The sequence below is a fragment of the Zeus faber genome (genome assembly GCF_960531495.2).
Source record: "Zeus faber genome assembly, chromosome: 4".
Lineage (NCBI taxonomy): Eukaryota > Metazoa > Chordata > Actinopteri > Zeiformes > Zeidae > Zeus > Zeus faber.
In genome coordinates, this window is record NC_137191.1 from 19,784,454 (window position 1) to 19,800,521 (window position 16,068).

Genomic DNA, 16,068 nt, shown 5'->3' on the forward strand with positions numbered 1-16,068 from the left:
TGTTCTTGTGATGTTACTCTCCCAAACACACACACACACACACACACATACATACATACACACACGCATTCACACAAACACATGCACACACATACACACACATACATACACACACGCACAAACATACACACGCACACAAACACATACACACGTACACGCACGTACATACACGTGCACAAACATACACACGCACACAAACACACAGACACACATACACACACACACACACACACACACTACAACTTGTGCAATTCCTATGCAATAAAATGTGCAATATATTGTAATAACACTGTTATAGACTAGACCAATCTGTCCATTATCCAAGTCCATACTGTTGTATACATATTATTTATCATGTACAGAAATTTCAACTATTATCATATTTATATTAATACCCAGTCAATACTTGTGTCCTCACTGACACTTAGCCCCTGCCATAGCCGTGTCTGTAATTTAACTTCATCTGGTTGATGCAGCACATTTTGTATATTCTGTATATGTATTCTGCATATATTGTATTATTTTTTTAAAGCATTATATTTATTTTATGCTATTTGTCTTGGAAATGGCAGCTACACTACGATGCGGCAGCCATTACCAAGACAAATTCCAATAAACACATTTTGCGTTTATCGGTACGTGTGTTTTGTAGGTTACAAAAAAACTCACACTGGCGCTTAACATTGATATCAACCCTGTTAGAAAAAGAAATAATTACCAACAGTGGTTCACTGTAACATAATAGCGGAGAGGATGAGAGAGAATGGGAAAGTTAAAGAACATCATACACATCTCTTAAGGGCATGGAGTGGTAGCAATTTAAAATTATAATCAGCTCAACATATATAGCCCTACAGTGTAAAAAAGTGACACTGGTCCACCAAAATAAATAAATAAATGAATCACAAACAAACAAACAAACAAATAAATAAATACAGAAATAAATCCTTTAGAGTATGATGTGTTTTTATTTCTTGTAGCTGTAATGTGTTCATATTTTCATATTAGTTATGGCTGGATACTGAATACAATGGAAACTGAACAGGCCTATCTCTCTCGCCATATACCATTCATATTGACAAAACACACAATAGAAATTTACTCTTTGGTAGGTGTTTTCATCTTGTGATATATATCCTTTGAAATATGTATCATTATTAATTTATGATAAATTTGACCTTTCAATTGAATATTAAACTTGTCTCACCTTTGCTACACTTTGTGGTTATATGAGGCTATAAAACAAATGGCTAAATTAGCCTACAGCCACGCAGTGCAGTAAAAGTTAGAATATGATAGTATAATGTAATATATAAGTAGTGGGACATCATAAAGTAGAGTGATATCACAATATCACAAAGTGGTGTGACATGAAGTGGCGTATACATACAGTATGTGTGTAGATGTAGTGGTTTTGTTGTTTTCTTTCTTTGTTTTTAAGAGTCAAATGAGAAGGTTGAAGAGTACATTCCCCCAGGTTCAGTTAAAAATAGACCACGCAGGCCATATAAATATTTAATGATGTCGTATGAAGTGATATATTTTGAGCTGAGACAGCAAGTATCCACATGTGTTTTCTGCTTCCTCTGCTGACTCAAAGCAATAATCCCCTAATCAAGTGATCCTTTTAGGACGTCACCAAAAAATGTTTTCGGCGGCGCGGCGGATGCCTGCTTCTTGTCACACGGGCCACCTCGCATTCACTTCATTTACAGCGTGTTTGCGGCTCATAAAACTGCTTTCGACATTAAATGGACAAGAGCACCGGAGCCAAGTGCAACCATTGTCCGGGAGGACTGGCAGCCTCCCAGCCTGCCCCTCACCCTCCATTCACACACACACACACGCACGCACGCACGCACACACACACACACACACACACACACACACACACACACACACACACACACACACACACACACACACACACACACACACACACACACACACCTCCTGTCCCACCCCACCAGGCAGTCCTCATTGCTGGAGGTCAAAGGTGTCGCACTGTAAGGGTGTGCGATGTGACTACCACCGTGCATCCCCATGTAATGAGGATTACCATAATCCCACAGCACGGTGTTCCTGCGTAGAGGGCAAGTTCAGACCCTGCATGGCTTCCTTTCAAAGGCCCTGTGCCAGATTGTTGATATCGTGGATGATTTTACAGGAAATTCTCTGCATATTAAACCTAGGTTTATAGCATATAATCACACATTATGTTTAAGGAAAGACCAGGATAGCATTGTTAAACGCTGCAATGCGAAATGTTTGTATATTGGCAGTGGATGCCACCTCTCAAAGTGATTTCAGAACAAGATCATTTTTCCACAGAAGCCCTTTAACTGCTTTGTTGCCGCACCTACTGCTACTCGTTTTCCCTCCAGCATAACATATTATAATGTTTCCAGAGAGACACGGTCACAGCACTCGTCATTTCACGCAGTTCATCACGACGGGCTTGCCGTATTGCATCAGTCGTCTCTTAGCAAAACTGCGTTTTTTAGGAAACCAGGAGTATCCTGTGTGTGTCAGAGTGTGTGGTGTAATGTGTTTTTGTACAAGAAACAAAGGGTTAACTGCCTGGCCGTGGTTCTAAGGCAATGTCGGGTGGAAGCACACACACACACCCATCCGGACACACACATACACACACACACACACACACACACGCGCGCACACACACACACACACACACACACACACACACACACAAACACACACACACACTCTGCAGAAATACTCACCCAGATTCAGACAAAAACACACACAAACCCAAAGGGTGGTCCGGTGGGGAATTCACCGCTCTGTTGAAATTGTTGCAGATTAAAGTTATGAATTTGGACATGAGCACGTTAAGGAAACTTGAAAAACAAAACAGCCGAAGCATTTACATGCCCCAAAGAAATGGAAAAATTGGGGAAAATCGAATTAAGACCTGAACCCCGGGTTTGGACATCAGATAAAGCTGTTTACATAATGGCAGTATAGCCTTAACCCCGGTATGAGCAGAGTATTAAGGCGCATGTTAACACATTGCTGTTCCGCTCATTCTGCGGTGTGTTTTGCAACTCAGACCCAACGCGCTGTGCAATGCACTTCATTCTCTGATGGTGCAGGGCTAGTCCAAAAAACCCAACACTACACACAGATTCTCCTATAACAGTCACGAAGCCACAGAAACTTAAGGGCAAGCCGAGTGTGCAGAGGGGTGAATGGGCTCCCATAAAACAACCATATCTGTGGCCATAGCAACTGGTGAACTTTAGCCAATTCATACCCCCAAACAGTGGGTCTCTAACAACAAACATCCTCCCCATAAATATGCAAACCAGCACTATCTTTACTAGTGGGCGGGCAACGGGACTTTCAGAAGGAAAGTGACAGACCACCCACTGTAAAAGATGTGATTCTTTCCTCAAAACGGAGGGAATGTAAAAACATTAAAGGGTTCTGTTAATCTCACAAGGTTTGACACAAATCCCCTTGCTGTTGTAGATGAATTTGATTGACCCACAAAGAATCCATGGTGAGAATGTTTGTGAATTTCCAAATACTCATTGAGTCGTTTTTGCAAATCTTGACTTGCCCTCCGACTTTTCATCTGCTCACGTTATAGACAACAAAAAACTGAGTGGGTGAAGCATATACTTATAAGCACTTATATACATGCTGTGTGTACCAGATGTACCAGATTCCTCTCCTGGCTTCGGCATCTGACGTGCCTGCATCCTCGAAATGTCTGGCCCCAGCTTTTCATCAGCTCGATGGGACATACGGCCATGACAAAATCGTGAGTTTTAATCTCTGGAGGGCACGTTTTGCTCGTGTGTACATTTGTCCCGTGTGCATGTCTATACCTGCACATTTGTGTGTGTGTGTGTGTGTGTGTGTGTGTGTGTGTGTGTGTGTGTTTGTGTGTGTGTTCATAGTGTGGTACTTTTTTTTTGCCATCTGGTATTTTTGACAGACGGCTGCAAGGTCCAGGGTTTGGTCCACATCCGGTGCCGAGGAGGCAGAGGAGGGTGGGGTTGCGGAGGGTCGGAACAAGGGGGCTGGGTCGTCCCAGCTCCGTCCCCTTACATAAACACAGGACTGAATACACACAGAGTTATAGAACACCTTCTTATCCACAGCAGGTCGGATAAGCCACCTTTTTTCTTTCTTTCTTTTCCCCTTCGGACACCTGATGACCTGACAGGTGGGGGCCCTGGGGCCCCCTTGCCAAACACAGTAATTACCCCCAGCTGGTTTGTGTGTGTAGCTACACACGTGCGTGAGTTTGGGGGGGGCCGACAAAGGCTAATCCAAACAGGCTAGTAGTGGTGTCATCTTCAGGGCCCGTGGTGGCGCCGACCCGATCCGGGCAACCAGGGGTTAAATCGCGGCGTATATCAGCTGTGGTCCAAATTAGCAGCGGAGTAACTTGTTCTGCAGTTGAGCAATGTTTTCATCCGAGACAATAGACACAACCGCAACTATGCCTGGTCGTTTCAAAGGGATTGTGTTGTGGGCTATGGTGTGCGGTGGGGGTGGAGGGGGGCAAAGCAGGACAATGAACCTCCGGGTGCTTTTATGCAGCATTTAGGGAACTGAGAGAGGACGACACACAACACGCACGAGAAAGGGAAGAGCCGCACGTTTGGACGGGCGGGAGAGTCAACAGGACGCAAAGTCGGACCCCGAACGCGGCGGGGCGGCGTCCCTGACACACAGCAGAAGGGAGACGCAGAGGTGTCGGCGAGGGGTGGGTTAGGGTGGTGGTTTGAACGGCGGCAATGGCGGCGCTGGGGAAGAGGGCCGCTGGTCTCCGCGCGGCGAAACGGCACAGCTGTTTCTAATCGGTAACGCAGCACCGGCGGCTGACCTACATTCGGCTGCTCGCACGGCTTTGAACCCGGGGCCCTGCCAGGCTCAGCCATGGGGGATGGTAGAAGGACCCAGGGAGGAAAACTAGACGAGGAGGAGGAGGAGGGATAAAAAAAGCAAGGAAGGAATAGAGGATGAAAGAAAGAAAGAAATAAAGAAAGAAAGAAAGAAAGAAAGAAAAGAGAAAGAAGGAATAAGGGACAGAAATCCTCATTCTAGGATCAGATGTTTTAATTGCGAGCAGATGAAACATGGGATTATGTGCAGGTCTAGTCAAACAGGTTAGAAGGTGTGCGTCGTGCACGTTAGAGAGCGTGTCATGCATATTTACGCACTTTGCAAATGTTTCCACAAGCCTGCAAGTGCAGCTGTGCACGGCTCAAAATTGAAAAAAAACATTTGGGTTTTTTTTTTATCTGCAAAGAGACATACGTCATAAAAAGTCATAAAACCTCTTCCTCTTGCACTCGTGTATTTTCTCTGGAAATTATAATATTTTTCAATTTGCTCGACCACTTTGTCATAACATTGTGTTTTGTGCGTCTGTGAGTGTCCCCTCTCATTAATGCTGGATTGCCTCCAGCAAGCATTCCTTAAATGCAGAGGAGGGGAACAGCAGAGAGCCAGGGGTCCCCTGGTAATGACCCCATGGCAAACATTTCTATACATTGTTATGCTCCAAAACAGGACTCTCCCTGAGCTGAGCAGTGAGGGGCGGGGTGGGGTGGGGGGGGGCGTGTGACTGTAGGGGGGGGGGGGTTGTAAGAGCAACCTAAAAAAAAACCCTGCAAAAGGTGTGAGGAAGGAACTGGAATTGGGTCACTGTGTCTCAGGCCTCCGCAAAAAAGAGAAAGAAACCAAACCGAACCGGAGAGAAGGGAAACGGAATCAGGCTGGAGCGGTCGCTGGCCAGTTTTTGCTTTTTTTTTTTTCGTTTTTTTTTTTATCTCACTGCTGGAGAATTCACTGGATCTTAAGTTTTCTGCAAAGGGGACAAGGCGGGGATGTAGGCTAGGGGAGGAGGAAATTCAACAGGAGATAAAAAAAAAAAAAGATCTGAAAAGAGAGCAGGGAAAGACATGATAAAAGCGTGTGTTTAGATAACTAGTACATGCCTGTTCGAAATGTGAGACTTTCTCAGTAATTTTAATGGTGCCCTTTCAAAATGCCAATGATTCAGGTCCTGTGTCCTGCCTGCCTGTTCATAATCGCAGTTTAACAAAATGTAAGGACGACTTTGCAATTAAAAACTTAACACCAAATGTGAAAATGTAGGGGAATTAGAACTTCAGGAGGATCGGTCGAGTCCAGGTTTCTTCAGTCAATGACTTGGTCGCGTTTACGTGGACCGCCAGGTGCTCCGCTTGCCGGGCGGGGGCCTCCTCCTCCCGCGTGCGTGTGTGAGGTTGAAGGTCGCCACGCCATCTCCGGCGCTTCCTCTCGTGCGTCTCGTGCTTCACATGTTGGATGATGATGTCACAAATCGCCCCGTTTAGTGGAATTGGATGACTTCACAATGGGCCCCAGCTGCACAGAGCAGCTCGCTGTTCACTTGTTTAGTCAAGGTTTATTAATATGACGCGTGTCGCGCGTCCAAATTGAGACAAATTCGACATTGCACGTCCTTGGGTCCCCAGACCATGCACCCGCCAGGTGTGACGTCAATTGAATGAACGGTTGTCGAGATAATCGAAGGACATACAGACATACAGACATACAGACAGACAGATCGATGGACAGACAGACAGACAGACAGACAGACTTATAGATATAATTAATAATACATATAAATATGAATGTAGCTGCATGCAGCAATACACGGGGTCCATTATCGACACCAATTACAAATTTTCGAGTTCAACAGTTTTCGTAGCATCACTTTTTCAGAGTTTCCAATGAACGCAGCATCTGCTGACATAATGACGCAAGTTTTCTGAGTCCTGGTGATACGCAGAGTTACTAATACAAGCGGATGCACTTGCTTGTTATGACTTTATCCTAAAAGTTAGAAGGTGGCTGTCTACTACCTGTAGTCCACAGAGTCCTGCCTCACGGTGTCTCTGTGGACGGAAATCTCTCCGTGTGGAAGTTCCCAGCAACACGGTTCCATTCAAACGGATTAAACACTGCATGTCCCTCAGAGACGTTTCTTCAACTTTTTAAACTTTTGGGACTAAAATAAAACGGACACGATTCAGACCCGGTGCTCTGGAGCTGCAAGCGAACTCCATGTGTGAGGACACATTTTGGATTGTTTTGGACTCCTACAGTTGGCGTGTTAGGACTGGCTAGAATGCTGCAAAATAAAGAGGGACACGGCACCGGGTTCAATGGAACAGAATGAGTTTAAATTTACAAAAAGGGCAAAAGAATAAGATATCAAACATAACGTCCCGCCAACATAAAGCAGGTCAGGTTATATACACACACACATTTGCTCTCACACACACACACACAGACGTGCAGTTGAGCAATGGAGTCCACACCACTCGTGTCGCTTACGCACATTTTAGTATTTTAAGTATTTTTAGAGCTTATAGAGCTTATTGTGCGTAATCACCGGGTGTCATGACATTTCACTGCATATATGCATGACTGTATGTATTTGTACGTGACAAATAATCTCTTGAACTTGAACGTAGCTCGCACAGTGGGAGTAGACATTCGTAACCACAACCTGCTCATTTATAGCGAATTGGATGATGATGTCACAAAGCATCCTACTCCTCAAACTTATCTCGCTCCACCACCTGACCGGAAGTTTTCTAACGTTGGCGTGTCAGCGATGCTCAAACCAGACACTTTTAGCTCGAAAAGTGCCCAAGAGAAAAATTATGATAAAAATCCGAACAATAACAATACGGAATGGACCTACATACATACATACATACACACATACATATATATATATATATATACACTTTATTTTTATCCCACTTTTCAAAATATAAGTGATAAAGTTATAGTTTTGCGTTACACAAAAAAACCCAGACAAAGTTAAAAAGTTAATCGCAGCTAAAATTGAGCGAAATCTGAATGCCACCTGAACACTGCCATTTGATGGTGTCAGGACTCAAGATTTTTAGACGTGGGATTATGCCTTATATGTCTGATATGTCATAATTAAAAAAAAACCACACAAGTCATGTAAACAAATGAGCTTTTGAAGAGTTTTTTTTTTAAGCAGACCTGCTATAGCGAGCGTTAAAGTGCTCCAGAGGGAAGTCTTCCGAGTGGAAAAATCACAATCACCTCTGCTGAACCGTTTTGTGTTTGAGCGGAACCACCGACACATCTTGGGAAGAAGCTCTCAGATCTCCCACCAGACCTACGACTGTAGCAGCTCTAAACAAAGACAGGGACCAGACCATTCGATGCTCTGCTTTAAAAGCAATGAGAGGGATCTAAAAATCACAGCTTGCATGTATTTACAGAACAGGCCATAGGACTGTGTGCACTCTGTCCCATAAGGAAACAATCCGGTCTCAGGAGGTCTCACCCAGGGAACAGATGAGGGCGTCCACAATGACGTCAAGGACAAACGTCCAACTCCTGTCCTGGGAAATAACAAATTTGCTCCCAAAGGAAGAGATATCTGCAGTTCCTCCAGAAGAGACGAACAATTAAGTGCCTCTCCGCTACCTCTATTCTAAAGGGAATCGATGAGGGAATCCATCATTTTCCGCCAAAAACTATGATTTGATTCTTCAATTTGTCGATCTAAAGACGTCGGATTTTGAGGGTTTATCTGTTTTCCTCATAGGCAATATGAGACAATGCAGACAAAAAGAACAGGAACCAGCTTTTCTCTGTGTGTTGCACGGTCTACACTTGTTTTGGTGTTGTTTTTGGGAGTCCTTAAACTAGCACTAGCTTTCTGCTAGTGCTGAACCGGCTCCATAGCCCCTGTCTGGGATGGCAGAGTCTCCTCAGCTCCTTTTCTTTTGTGCACGGACAAAGGCCTTGTGTCAGCAGCAGCAAACACTGAGGGAGAGCCGTCATGGTTCCTGGGAAGGAGCGGATGAGGGAGCCTTGAATTAGAATAGGGAGGTATTTAGGTGGGCTTTCATATCTCTCATTTCTTTCTTTTTCTCTGATGCCCTATTGCAATAAAGTCTTCTCATGTTGGTTTCTTGTGTCATTTCTTTTTACAGTTCCCGCTCTTTTTGCATGTGTTTTTTCTCTGCTCCCCTCCCCCCCGTGCTCTGCTGCGTTATAAATCAGTGCCGTCCAACGGCTCAGCCAACCTCACCACCATCATGATTCACTGTGGGCCAATTCCTGTCAGTCCCTTGGATAGTTGATTCGGGACAGCTAGATTTTAGATGCCCACCCCTACATACACACACACACACGCACACACACACACACACACACACACACACACACACACACACACACACACACACACACACACACACACACACACACACACACAAACACACAAACACACACACACACACACACACACACACACACACACACAACACCCATCCCTCCTCCCAAGGGTACGTGTATTCCTTTAAATATTCCCTTATTACACCGTGTTCCCTCCAGGAATAAGCTGTTCACAATTACTGTCTGTTTTGTTACAAGAAAGTGACACTGACCCAACTAAAGTCAATATGTGCGTGAGAGCATGCGTGCGTGCGTGCGTGCGTGTGTGTGTGTGTGTGTGTGTGTGTGTGTGTGTGTGTGTGTGTGTGTGTGTGTGCCCCTAATTGGCAGTGTGTTTTGTTTGTATTGTTTTAATGAAACATTTTATACTGTCTACTCATTGCCCTTATAATAATGAAAACCCACTTGGCTTGACACTTAATGTCACTATATCATTCCAGGAGTTTATCTCTTGGCATCTAAGAAGAAAAAGGCCCATTTAAATGACATCTGAGTGTCTACAGGCTGACCTTGTTGTCCTGACGGCCCTAGTTACTTTCACTGCCTCCTTGTTTATCACAGCATGAAGTGAACTGCTGGGTTCAACTACACAGACACAGACACACAAACAGTACAATATATAGTATAGTATAGTATAGTATAGTATAGTATAGTATTCTATAGTATCGTATAGTCTAATATAATATAGTATAGTATAGTATAGTATAGTATAGTATAGTATAGTATAGGTAAATACAGAAAAGTATGGTAAAGCGCAATATTGTGTAGTGTAGTATAGTGTAATATAGTGTAGTATAGTTAAATGTAGTATAGTGTAGTATAGTATAGTGTTGTATAGGAAAGTATAGTAAAGTGTGGTATAGAGTAGTATAGTAAAGTATAGTAAAGCGTAGTATAGTGTAGTGCTGTGTTGTATAGTGTAGTGTAGTGTAATGTAATATAGTGTGGTACAGTGTAGTGTAGTGTAGTGTAGTGTAATGTAGTATAGTATAGTATAGTATATTGTAGTGTAGTGTAGTGTAGTGTAGAATGGTGTAGTGTAGTATAGTGTAGTATAGTATAGTGTAGTATGGTGAGGTGTAGTGTAGTGCAATGTAGTGTAGTGTAGTATAGTGTAGTGTAGTGTAGTTTAGTGTAGTGTGGTGTAGTGCAGTGTGGTGTAGTGTAGTATTGTATAGTATAGTATCGTGTATCTGGTCACATTACAGTATATTTATTATTATGTTTTTGTAGGAGTAAAGGCTTAATTTCAGATATTAATGAAGCATAATAATGAAACTCATTTTTATCCTGCACTAACTTACCCCAATCAGCCACAACATTAAAACCACCCGCCTAATATTGAGTAGGACCCCCTCATGCTGCCAAAACAGCTCTGACCCACCCAACAATGTTCAGGTAGGTGGTACGTGTCAAAGTAACATCCACATTAATCCCAGGACCCAAGGTTTCCCAGCAGAACATTGCCCAGAGTATCACACTGCCTCTGCCGACTAGCCTTCTTCCCATAGTGCATCCTGGTGCCATCTCTTCAGCATGGACACTCTGACAGGTCTGTGGCTACACAGCCCCATACGCAGCAAGCTGTGATGCACTGTGTGTTCTGACACCTTTCTATCATAGCAGCATGAACTTTTTCAACAATTTGTGCTACAGTGGCTCTTCTGCGGGATCAGACCAGACGGACTAGACTTTGCTCTCCACACACGTCAATGAGCGTTGGGCGCCCATGACCCTGTCGCTGGTTCACCGGTTGTCCTTCCTTGGACCACTTTTGGTCGGTACTAACCACTGCATACATTGGAGATGCTCTGACCCAGTCGTCTAGCCATCACAATTTGACCCTTGTCAAAGTCGCTCAGATCCTTACATTTGCCCATTTTTCCTGCTTCCAACACATCAACTTCAAGAATTGACTGTTCACTTGCTGCCTAATATATCCCACCACTTGACGGGTGCCATTGGAACGAGATGAGCAATGTTATTCACTTCACCTGTCAGTGGTTTTAATGTTGTGGCTGATCGGTGCATCTTTGTGCTGAAACAAATCCAAATGAATTAGTTTGTTGTTTATGTTGATTATTATTCCCATTTGCTATCGCTATGGGTATTTGACACTTGTATCATTATTATAAGACAGCTGTGTTAATCTGTGAGCGTTGACACTCGCGGTTATCATCCGTCTTGCAATTGTAAACAGAGAATCCTGTTCCACTTAATCATGTAATGTAAATGTGAACTTTGTAAGGAGGGACTGTGAGATAACCTGATACCAGACATATGAGAAATTTTTTTTTTCTTATCCTCAGGGGGAACAACAATCATGATTGACAGTGTGTGTGTGTGTGCATGTGCGCGTGCGTGTGTGTGCGCGTGCGTGCATGTATGCATGTGTGTATGTGTGCATGTGTGCATTTGTCTATGTTTTCCTAAGTGTGTCTCGAACCTTACCACCATCATTAAGTTAACTATGGCTGACATGTCTGGACTTGCCATGGAAGGTCTGCTCAGTGCCAGACTGTTTGTGTTTTTCTATTAGTCGGAGAGCGGATGACAGCGCTCATCCAGGAAGGAAGCCTTCGGTATTTTGATGTTTTGGTATTTCAATTCAGAGGATGAGGGCACGGCAAAGTCACGCGCGCTCCTTTCCTGAGCCCCTGGAAAGGCATGATACGATGATGGGCAAAGAAGGGAAGGACTGCGACCATATCTGTGAGCCGCTGTACCTGTGAAAATGCGTCATCTTAAAGTATTACCACCTGGTCGATATTTAGGAGATCCAGGGTGTGATCACGCGTTCCCTTCCCCATAGACTTCCCCCGTGACTCACAGTCATAAAAACCGCTGCGTCTCGGTGGAGGAATACCGCTGGCCACACATCATCTCAAGTATCCCACAATGCATCACATGATCGAGAGTATTTCTCATAATAATGCCTGCTCTGCTCTGCGTCTGTGTATTGTGTGTGTGTGGGGTTTTTTTTCAAGTATGTCCAGTGACTGATTGGCCTGTGACTGATGGACGACTGGAGACTATTACAAATGTTTGCTCTCGGATTAGACCTGTGATTCTACCTCAAACATTACGGCCATATTTCCGTATGTGTCTCATTACCGGGGCTGCCTGGCAGCTGTGTTCTATTAGCACAATTACATCTGATTTAAACTTAAACTGATAAAATGCCGCACTCGCACCGGGCCTCTGGGTGCTGCCAGGATGACCTGTTATAAGTATATATATGTGTATAATGGTTACAGCTTCACTGACAGGTACGAAATGCATTGGATTGATTATGAAGCGTCAATATATAAAAAAACCCAAGAAACTTCCAGCTTTAGGGGTGCTGTTGCAAGGTCAAAAAGAGTAAAACGTACCGCAGTTGTTGGCTGGTCTGTATGACTTTTGAGCGGCTATTGACGTACAATACCTTTTTCAAGATGTGACTTTTTGGGGAAACCGCGGGGATACTGTTCAGCGACTGCGTGTAAGCAGGAGATTCTAAGTGTTTTGGAACGAGCGTGGACCTCCCCGATGGGGATTAAGAGACGCCTGTCCGGTCTCAGGGGCCCCGTCTCAGCCTGCGGTGAATGGGATGACCCCGTAGGCACCTGACCACACGTCCTCGGCTCCTCGCGGGTCCACAGGTGGAGGAGCCAAGCTTCAGTCTGTGCCGCATCCAATACTGAACCACAGTGACATTTCTTAAATGTCACATATCTTTAAGGCACAGGATGTGACATCGGATTGTGGTTAATGCAAACCAACACATGTTCAGCTGCAACCTCATTTTCTGCATTGCACCACCTTGTATTTATTAGGTTTAGCCAATAAAAGACGTCCAGCTGCAAGGTGGACTTTTTTTTTGGTGGGGGCAGGGTGGGGGCATGACGAAAGGGGCACTCGCGTACCCATATGCCAAGTGCTTTTTTCCATTAACTTTTCCGTAATTACATCATTTTCAAGACACAGTTTCAATATCCACCATGTGGCATCTCTCTCTCTCTCTCTCTCCCTCTCTCTCTCTCTCTCTCTCTCTCTCTCTCTCTCTCTCTCTCTCTCCACAGACGACACGTGCGGACTTAAGGAAACATTTATTTTCAAGAGAGCAAATGATGTCGGTTACAAGGTCAACTAAATCCGCGGTGATTTCGGCAGTGCGACTTCTTAAGAATTATTCACGCATCAAGCCTTTAGTTCTGTCTGGCTATGGGGTGGGATCCGTGCCAAGAGGACGCGTAATGATTAGAAGCGTTGGCCTATGAACCCTGTGTCCCGGCTGATCTAGAATGACGTTTCAGCAGGTTTTCAGGTCCAATCTGCCGATGACTCTTTTATTGGGTTTGGCCATCTGAGGGTAACCGTCCGCTCTTAGCCGGTCGCAGTAGTTTGGAGGCCTCTGGTATGCTTTGTACATGTTTTTGATTGAGTTTTTGGATGCCAGCTATGTCGGAGCCACTCCCTTGCTTGTGGAATGAGCAGGGGAATCGCTTTGGCGTGGTCGCGTGCTTGACATTTTTTTATGAACTCTGGGGCGGGAGCGCTAACTGGTATTTGGCAGAGTTACCAATCCTAATTTGTTCATCAATAATAATATTCTTATTTTTAACCAATTTAAAAATGAGGTACTTTATCCTCCCCCGGGTTTCTAAAATCGGGCGTGCTGCTGTAGAATGCAACAGTTAATAAACAAGAAATAGGAGACATGACCATGGAAAGGACCATCAGAGAACATCCCAATGGGCACTACAACCTGTTGAATGATCCATTGTTATCTATGGTTTTTCCGAAATGAATCACTTCTAAGTTAACCAAACCGGCACGCCCTTATTATTGTTGTCGTGAGCCTGGGTGATTAAATGCCGACTGACTTTCCCATTCCCTCCGATGATCAATGAACACGTTCTGCTTCTCTTCTGTCGCAACTCCCCGCGCAGGATTTTCACCTGCGGGCACGTGACATCAGAGAAAAGAAAATAGGTGCGGTGGTGAACTTACGCTTCATCAATGCATTATGTGGTTTCCCTTCTGCTCGCTCTCTGACACACACACACACACACACACACACACACACACACACACACAGGAGAAGGGTTGCTGAGCTGAGTGAAAACTGTAAAATAACTTTTCATCAGCATTTATTGGCTGACCTCTGATGAGTTGAACCAATTCATTACATTTTACGGTTCTGCGCTTGTGAGGCCCCCCCCCCCCCCCCCACCCGCCAGCCCCTCTGCCCCGGAAAAAAAGTTGTACACACTTTATCTGCCTGAATGAATAGAGTGCAAATCAATACGAATTGGCCTTCAAAAACCAATTAATCAATAAAGTGTGTGTGTGTGTGTGTGCGTGTGTGTGTGTGTGTGTGTGTGTTCCATAATTCTCCAATTGACTTCATTAAATTTAAGGCCTTCGCAACGTTTATTTATTTATTTATGTATTTATTTATTTTTTAATAAAACACCGGGGGCCACAAACTCCGGTTTTGGAACCCCTGAACTAAAGCATCCCGTGTTGTCTGCTGCCCCCTCCTGGCGAACAAACGCAATGGACATACGATAAAGTATGTTTGACGTTTTGTTCTCGGAAAAAAACAAACAAAGAAACAAACAAAAACAAAAAAAAACAAAAAACAAAAAAAAAACCCACGCATGTAAACGTAGTGGAGTCCGTGACGTGTCACCACCAGGGCTGCGCTCTCGCTTGGCTCCGAGCGGGACGAGCGCTTCTCTGTGCAGCGTCCGCCGCTGTTGCTACGAGCGCCGTCCAATCACACCGCAGCCTCCCGCTCCACGTCGCGGTGGGAGAGGCGCGACCGCTTTCCCTCGGCTTCGGTCGCGGTCGAGTCGCCCGGCGGAGAGACCCCGCGGCACGTCCCCTCCTCTTCGCGCGCAACGATGAACGGGGGGTCGGAGGACGATCGCGTTTCAGCCCGATTTGTTCCGGAGTCATTTGAATTTTTTTTTTTTTTTTTCTCCTGAGAAAATGCGAGTGGGGTTTACATAAATAAACGACACCTGTCGCAATTACTTGTGTTGGTGAAATGTGACGGTGCAAATCAGCCGTATTTCGATGCGAATAACGCCGAACGCCGGGGGCCTTCCTCGCCGTCGCACTCTGACTCAATCCTCAGTCACTCTTTTCAGTTTGTGGGTCGAACGCCCGCGTGGCTCCCGGCTGCCGACTCGTTTTTAACGAGAACCGTTCGCCGCGGGCGAGTCGTTGTGGGAGCCTTGCGTCGCCGCTTCCAGCTCGTGGTTTGGGGGCTGGATGGAGACGCGTGACATCACGCACACGCCGCACATAGACAACAGTGAAACGCGCAGCGCCACCCGCCCGCAGCGCGCCCGAGGCGTCAGGACTCGGACCAGTGCGTATCTACGTTAGGCTGTCTGGTTGTGGTGGTGGTTGTTGTTGTTGTTGTTGTTGTTGTTGTTGTCGTTGTCGTCGCTGTGCTCCAACGCCCGCCGGCTGCGTGTGGATCCTTGGAGAGCTCCGGGACCCGGGGGGGTGGGGGTGGGGGGGGGGGACGGGGCGGGTGGAATGGCGGAGGGGGAGGCCGTGTCTGCGGAGTGGGTGAGGGAAGATGGGGCTGTAGCAGAATAACATCCCGGCCCCCCGCCCCCCCCCCATCTCTTCTGGTTTTTCCTGCCGTGTCTTCTTTCCAAACCCTCGCCATGGATCCGGAGAAAACGCTGACGTTCTGCCAGGGGTTAAAGGCTGTTGAGGTACGTTTTAATAGCCGTGCATGCATTGTTTGAGATGGATGGATGCTGAAGATAGAGTAGCTAGATGCATAGATGGATG